The following is an 8,683-nucleotide window of genomic DNA, read 5'->3' as shown; positions in this document are numbered from 1 at the left end:
ATTTGGCTTGGTCTTATGAAAGAAAAACTAGAAGTAAGTGAAAGGATTGTGAAAATTCTATTGTAGTTTTTGATTATTAATCTCCTATCTCATAAAGATTATTTAACTGTGAAATACTGAAAAATAACACAGCTGCAACTTCACAAATAAAAACACGCGGAAAGAAATATGCAACACAGTGACACAATATTTTCGGACAATTGTCCCTGGAAAAACCCCGAAGGGAAAACTAGTACTATAGATGAGGAATATATATTAACTACAGCAAATCAAGAGATACAAATATTGCTCACCTCTTACTGGCAGAGCTTTGACGACCTCCCAATTTCTCCCGCTAAGATTCTACCCTGCTACTATTCCAACGCTATCACTGCACCCTTGCTAACACTGCAAGTTTCTCCACAAACTTCATATACTCCAAATGACCCTTGGCCCCTTTTTATACTACTCTCGTTGGAAAACCAACGACCGAGATTAATTCTCAATCAACGGCTTAGATTAATAACAACTAAACAACCCTAACAAAATTGGTTGCTACAAGTTTCTAAAAGAGATCAAATAATTAACAAATAAATGTCCCTATCTAACAAAATTTGTTTAGCAAACAATTATTTACTAATTATTACATATGGAGAACCAGTTGTCCTAGCTAACCAAACTAGCACTCCCTCTTAGCGAGGAAGTTGTTCTGCATGACACCCAACTTCTCTCTGAAGAAGATGAATTTTGTCTTCCCAATGCCTTTGTCATAATGTCTACTACCTGCTGATCTGTAGGTATAAATTGTAGCTGAACAATCCCCCACTACACACAATCTCTAATGAAGTGATACCTAATGTCTATATGTTTCGACCTATCATAAAACATCGGATTCTTAGTCAACTTGATGCAACTCTGATTGTCATAGTGTATCATTGTAGTCTTCACCTTCTGACCAAACAAGGCTACTAGAAACTTTCAAAGCCGTATAGCTTCACATGTCATCATGCTAGCTACTATGTATTCTAACTCTGCAAAACTTAGAGCCACAAGCTTCTGCTTCCTACTGAACCAAGAGACAACTCCTGATCCCAGACTGAAACAACACCCTGAAGTGCTTCTCTTGTCTGTTGCACTACCTGCCCAATCTGAGTTAGTATAGCCCATCAACCTGATTCCTTCACCTCGAGCATACCTTATCCCATACTCGATTGTACCTCACAAATAACGCAGCACATGCTTTACCACTGTCCAATGTACTTCCTTTGGCTCAACCATGAACTAACTAAGAGAGTTTACTGCAAATGCTATATCTGGCCTGGTGTTGACCAAATACATGAGAGAACCAATCAACTGCCTGTATAAGGTGGGATCTACATCCTTCTCCCTGGATGTGTCTACCTTCCTTCGTTTTGTGATCATAGGTGTAGACATGGCTTTGCAATCCTCCATCCTGAACCTTTTTAAGATTTCTATCAATATTTCCCTTGTCCAAGGAAAATCTCTCCATATGTCTATCGTACCTCCATGCCTAGAAAGTAGTGCATAAGTCTCAAATCCTTCATATCGAACTCTACTGCAATGTCCCTCTTGCACTCTTCTATGAGCCCTAGTGAACTTGTTAGAAACAAGTCATCTACATACAAGACAAGAATGAGCATCTCACCCCCAACCACCAAGTAGTAGAGGTTAGCATCTATCTCACTCTTCACAAAGCCCATTTCCTGCAAGTAACTATCAATGTACTCATACCACGCTCTAGGAGCCTACTTGAGTCCGTACAAAGCTCTCTTCAATCTACACACGTGGGTCTTTTTGTTGTGTGCTACAAAGCCTTCTAGTTGTTCTATGTATACCTCCTCTTTCAACTCACCATTTAGGAATGTTGTCTTGACATCCATTTGATGGATCTGCCTTCCCATCTGTGCTGAAACTGAGATTACAGCTCGTATAGAAGTATACCTAGCCACTGGAGCAAATGTCTCCTCATAGTCTATTCCCTCCTTCTGAGAGAATCCCTTTGCCACAAACCTTTCCTTGTATTTCTCGATGCTACCATCTGCACCGTGCTTGATCTTGTAGATCCAGCATGATCCAACCACAACCCTATCTCTTGGTCTAGGAACTACCTCCCACACATCATTCTGCATTATTGAGGTATATTCCTCAACCATTACATCTTGCCACACCTAATGTTGTGCAGCCTCCTGATAACTAGAAGGTTTGCTATCTGCCAACTAACTAACTAATGCAACATAGTCATCATACCTAGCTGGTTGTCTCTGTTGTCTACTACTCCTCCTAGGAGTACCCACTAACTCCTGAGTATTCTTTTGTGTCTGTTGAACCTCACGGTTCCTACTTCCAACTGTAGAGGATGAAATGTCAACCTCCATGTCTTCTTGATGCATCTCTTCCTGCACCTGTTGCTCCATACTCTGTGAACTCTCACCACCTGAGCCTATACTGGTACTAGTGACTGTAATCGAGCTTTGCTACCCTTGACTCGGTTGAGCTATCCTTGGAGCTTATGTCAGTTGCTCACTCTAATGCTCTGCTGGAAAAGCTCTAGACCTCCTAAATGCCTTCTCCTCCATGAACTTGACATCATGCCTGACTATAATCCTCCTGGTCCCTAGAATAAATATTCGATATGCCTTTGAGGTTTCATTGTACCCCAACAAGCACCCCCTCTCTGTAGTTTGATCTAACTTGGTACGTGTATCCCTTGGAATATGACAATATGCCAAACTCCCAAATATCCTGAAGTGACTGACATCTAGCTTATTTCTTGTAAAAGCTTCCTCTGGTGTCATCTTCCCTAGTGCCTTATGTGGAACCTTGTTCTATATGTATACTGTCGTACTACATGCTTTTGCCCATAAGTAGTGAGGCAAGTCTTGATCATGTAGCATAGCCCATGCTACCTCCAATATGGACCGATTCTTCCTCTCAGCAACCCCATTATGTTGCGTGTTGTAAGGAATGGTCCACTCTCTCTTGATTCCTTCCCTAGTACAGAACTCTTGAAATTCATTCCCTTTGTACTTGCCTCCATTGTCTGACCGAAGAAACTTTATCTTCCTTCCTGTCGAGTTCTCCATAAGAGCCTTGAACTCTTGGAAGCGACTAAAAACCTCATCCTTGGTCTTCAAGAAGTATATCCAGGTCTTCTTGGAGAAATCATCAATAAAAGTAACATAGTACTCGTATCCTCTGAGAGACTTCGTTGACATTGGCCCACATATATCTGAATGTACTAGATCAAGAACACCCTCAGATCGAGTGTTACTCCTTGGAAAAGATGCTTTTTCAAACTTCCCCAACACACATCCCTTACACACATCATCATGCTCTGTACACACCTCTAGAACACCTGTCACAGTCTCATGAAGCAATTTAAGTACTCCATGATGTATATGGCCATCCTCCTATGCCATAGCTCTCCAAGATGTCTAGGATTACTGCTGCTCATGAATGCCTTAGGAGTATCAAACTGCAACCTATAAAGTCGACCACTCCTAACTCCAATAGCTATGGGTGATTTCCAATCCTTATGCTTGATCAACACATGAGCCCCTCTAAAGAGTACATTGTAGCCTTTATCCTGAAGGACAGATACGGAAATCAGATTCATACCTAAGCCTGGCACATGCAACACATCATGAAGGGAAATCGACTTTCCATTCTCCCTCTGAAACTGAATAGTCCCTTTCCCAACTAGGTTGAGTTTGGACAAGTTCCCCATAGAGATCTGGATTCTGGTGTTCTCCTCCTTATAATTGGAGAAATAATATCTAACTCCTATCATATGAAATGATGCCCCACTATCCATATACCAGACACTCTGTGAGGTTGAGCTAACCATACAAGCTATGAGTGAAAACTCATCCTCCATTCTACTAGAGAACTCATCTGCACTTGTTGAAGCTGCAATCTGCTTCTTCCCTTTCTTCTCATTCTTCTTCCTTTTCGAGAAATCCCTAACATAGTGGCCAAATTCATGACATCCATAACACTTGATCTTAGACAAGTCCTTCTTCTTCTCACTTTGTGGATTTGATCCTTTGCTAGACCCCTTCTTTATTTTCCCTTTTCCTGCTAGGGCAATGTTTTCTTGGTCCATCTCACCTTTCTGACTCTTACTGTTGGATCCACTGACAAGGCTTAGTCTAAGATCCTCCTGAGTGAAATCACTCCAAAGTCGATCCCAACTTGGTAAGGTGTCTCCTCCATTAAAAACTTGAATAAAGACATCCCACTGCTTAGAAAACCCATTTAGGGCTATCCGTACTAGCTCATCATCACCTGGTTTATCTCCACCAACTGCTAACTCATCCTTGACAAGTATAAGCCTAGCGAGGTAACTTGTCACCTCTTCTCCCTTGTTCATCCGAGTATTCCTCAACTTTTCTCTGAGAATCAACTTCTGATTAGTGGTCGCATTCTGGTACAGATTCAGGATGGCATCCCATATTGCATTCGCTGTATCCAAATCTGTGATATGCAGAACTATATGATCCTTAACACCATCAAGGATTATCCTCCTCGCTTTGGCATCTTCCTTCTTATATGTTGCAAGAGGTATTGGATCTGTAGGTACAGTCACAACAGTGGTAACATATTCCTTGATACCATTCTCTTCTAGCAATAAAGAAATTTTGGCTTTCCAGACACAAAAAGGCTCCATCTAATCTGTCCTGATCTCCTAAACCTGTTGAGGCCATCTCAAGGGATAAAAGAAATAATAATCTTAAAGAGGTCAAACTAGGTTTTATAAACCCTCGATTTACTTTCCTTTGCCTAGGATAAACTTTTTCTACTTTGCTCTGATACCATGTGAAAATTCTATTGTAGTTACTAATTATTAATCTCATATCTCATAAAGATTATTTAACTGTGATATACTGAAAAATAACACAACTGCAACTTCACAAATAAAAACACACGGAAAGAAATATGCAACACAATGACACAATATTTTCGGACAATTGTCCCTGGAAAAACCCCAAAGGGAAAACCAGTACTACAGATGAGGAATATATATTAACTACAGCAAATCAAGAGATACAAATACTGCTTGCCTCTTACTAGCAGAGCTTTGATGACCTCCCAATTTCTCCTGTTGAGATTCCACCCTGCTACTATCCCAACGCTATCACTGTGTCATTGCTAACACTGCAAGACTAGTTGCTAACACTGCAAGTTTCTCCACAAACTTCATATGCTCCAAATGACCCTTGACCCCTTTTTATACTACTCTCATTGGAAAACCAATGACTGAGATTAATTTTCAATCAACGACTGAAATTATTAACAAATAAACAACCCTAACAAAATTGGTTGCTACAAGTTTCTAAAAGAGATCAAATAATTAACAAATAATTGTCCCTATCTAACAAAATTTGTTTAGCAAACAATTATTTACTAATTATTACATATAGAAAACCAGATGTCCCAGCTAACCAAACTAACAAGGATTAGTAGACGACCAGAACATTCTCCGCAATGGTGTTGCCCGGGATCGAACCGGGGACCTTCGGGGTGTAAGACTACGCGTCATAACTGAATAGAGCACAACACCATGTTTTCATGGCGTTAAAAGATCTTTTAATCCTAAATTTCGAAATGCAAAGCATCAATCGGGACCATAAAATAAGTATATTTTGCCTCCTTGTAAGATATTTATTGTTGAATACAAGTGTAGCTTTTTTCTGTAAAAGCGATAAATCTTACAAAGTGGTAAGTTTGTTTCCCGTTAAACCAAAACATTGAGAAAATGCTCAAACCCAACCATATCGACAAGGACGAGATGGCCGAGTTGGTCTAAGGTGCCAGTTTCAGGTACTGGTCTGAAAGGGCATGAGTTTGAATCTCATTCTTGACAGCACTATTACTTTACTTTTGAAGTCGAATACACGCAACAGGCCGATAGCTCTATAGCTGAGCCAGTTTCAGGTACTAGTATGAAAAGACATGGATTCGAATCCCATTCTTCAAAATTTTATATATAAGTTATAATTTTCTTTTATGAAAATGCTCAACTTAAAAATATATGATAATGCTTAGCTATAGAGTTATCATGTTGCATGCTTTTAAAATAATGGTGCTGTCAAGAGTGGGATGTTCGATTTTAAAAATAAAATAATGGTACTGTCAAGAATGGGATTCGAACCCATGCCCTTTGTGGAACAGCTAAATTTGAGAGAAATCTGAATTGGAATGGCTTAAATCATACACAATAATTTTTAGATTTAAAAGTGTTAAAACATTCAGAATTGACTTATATTCTTTAGACTTAATAGATTTCTTAATGTGTAAAGTTTACAAGTGTTAAAACATTCAGAATTGACTTATATTCTTTAGACTTAATAGGTTTCTTAATGTGTAAAAGCAAACTGACATCCACTCAGATTCATCGTTTGTACAGAAGTAGACTACACTTGTATAAATATTTTACGAGGAGGCAAAAGATACTTATTTTACGGTCCCGATTGATGCTTTGCATTTCGAAATTTAGGATTAAATGATCTTTTAACGCCATGAAAACATGGTGCTGTGCTGTATTCAGTTATGACGCGTAGTCTTACACCCCGAAGCTCCCCGGTTCGATCAACCCGGGCAACGACATTGCGGAAAATGTTCTAGTCGTCTACTGATCCTTTCACTTAATTCTAGTTTTTCTTTCATAAGACCAAGAAAAACACAAGGAAATCCCAAGCCAAATTCTATACAGATGACTGGGCAAGCAGTAAAATATAATTGAGATGTGAGTGGGTGGCGAGAAAAAATAGAAACGAAATAAACACAAAAGTGCCTTAAGTGAAGTGCTCTTCGGCACTGCTGTGACTCTATGGCCCAATGGATAAGGTGCTGGTCTACGAAACCAGAGATTCTGGGTTCGATCCCCAGTAGAGTCGTGGTGTGTTAACAATCTCCTTTGTCCTAATGTTTTAAAAACCTCTCAGGTTTCTTTCTGAACTTTTAACCTTGTTCTTTCAATCTAGTGCTCTAGTTTTCTTTCTGAACTTTATACCTACAGGAAATATGTTTCAGGTAATAACTCATAAAACACTTTCATGCTCCACCATAAAAAATGTGAAAATGATCAGCTATAGAGTTATCCTGTGGTATATGTTCCAGTTTAAAACATAGGTAAAAGTAAATCCTGTCAAGAATGGGATTCGAACCCATGCCCTTTCGGACCAGTACCTGAAACTGTCGCCTTAGACTAACTCGGCCATCTTGACCTTGACAACATTGCGAAGTTTGAGACTTGTCTCGACGTTTTTGTTTAATGGGAAACAAATTTACTGGTTTGTAAGATTCATCGTTTGTACATAAGAAGACTACACTTGTATTCAGCAGTAAATATTTTACGAGGATGCAAAAGACTCTTATGTTACGTCCCGATTGATGCATAGTCGAAGTTTAAGATTAAAAGAAATTTTACGGGTCATGTAAACTTTGGTGCTGTGCTGTAGACAGTTATAACGGGTACTCTTACACCCCGAAGGTCCCCGGTTCGAACCTAGGCAACACCATTGCGGAAAATGTTATAGTCATCTCTTAATCCTTTCACTTAATTCTAGTTTTTCCTTCATACGACCAAGCAAAACACAAGGAAATCCCAAGTCAAATTCTATACATATGACTGGACAAGCAGTAAAATATAATTGAGATGTAAGTTGGTGGTGAGGTGGAAGATTTCAAACAGATAAAATAGAACCAGAGTAAACACGAAAAAGCTATACATGCCCACCAGAGATTCTGGGTTCGATCCCCAGCAGAGTCGTCAAAATTTGCTTGTTTGTTTTAATTTTTTATTTCTATTTAAAATTGACATTATGAGAATTTATTGACGTTTGGAGAGATCTCGTTAACTTTATGTCTAGGTGAGAATGGAAATCTCCATGGTTCTTTCAACCTAGTGCTGTATTTTTGGATTAACAGTGGCAGTTCAATCTACTGCATCCTCAATGTTCAGCTATTGCAGCAGTTTAGTGTCTTTTATTGTTGAGTCAGGGTAGCACAATACATGGACTGGAGTTAATTTTTTTAAGGTAGTTGTTCAGTATCATAGGGAGAATGAATATAATGAAATTATCTTAAATTTGATATATTCTCTTTTCTTCCAATGTTCATTTGAAAGATAATGAACATTGACTAATGTAGTTAATTATTTGTTAATAAATAATTGTTCAGATTTAGTTATATTATTAAATCTATATATCATGACAATGATATAGAGAATGAATATAGTGAAATAATTTAAGTTTGATATATTTTTTATTTTGTGTGTTCTATATTTCTTTCACCATTAGTATTGTACTGATGGGTGTACACTACTGCATAAGTACTACATAATTTCTTTTAGTCTATGTATTGATTTCATATATGCTGAAGATTTCATGATGGATTTGATTATCATGCTAAAACAAAACTCATGATAAATCAGAATGCGGTCAGACTAGAAGATCAATTCAATCCTATTTTCAATAAGACTTGGTTAGTTTTCTCCTATTTGAAGATTCTCATTGAATTAAATAACATTGGAGTGAATTTCTAAAGAACAATGTACCTTACCTTTAGAAAATTGAAATATCAAATTAGTATAATGTATTTTAATGACTTAATTATTTCCTTCAAAAGAATCATGATCCCTTAGGCCAGCTAGACATAGATCTGAAGATGTTAGTCCTAC

The 8,683-nt window shown here is 38.2% G+C and overlaps 2 non-coding genes across 2 annotated transcripts; one reads left to right on the top strand and one right to left on the bottom strand.

Annotated features, from left to right (window-relative positions):
• Window positions 1–6,826: 6,826 nt before the first annotated feature.
• Window positions 6,827–6,899, top strand: TRNAR-ACG (transfer RNA arginine (anticodon ACG)). Its single transcript has one exon. It is a non-coding gene; the product is annotated as a tRNA-Arg (tRNA).
• A 249-nt stretch (window positions 6,900–7,148) lies between these two features.
• On the bottom strand, window positions 7,149–7,229 carry TRNAL-CAG (transfer RNA leucine (anticodon CAG)). Its single transcript has one exon. It is a non-coding gene; the product is annotated as a tRNA-Leu (tRNA).
• Between the last annotated feature and the right edge of the window lie 1,454 nt (window positions 7,230–8,683).

Source organism: Cryptomeria japonica, chromosome 7, assembly GCF_030272615.1.
Source record: "Cryptomeria japonica chromosome 7, Sugi_1.0, whole genome shotgun sequence".
Classification (NCBI taxonomy): domain Eukaryota; kingdom Viridiplantae; phylum Streptophyta; class Pinopsida; order Cupressales; family Cupressaceae; genus Cryptomeria; species Cryptomeria japonica.
The sequence above is the reverse complement of the archived record's forward strand: the minus strand, read 5'-3'. Positions and strand labels throughout refer to the sequence as shown.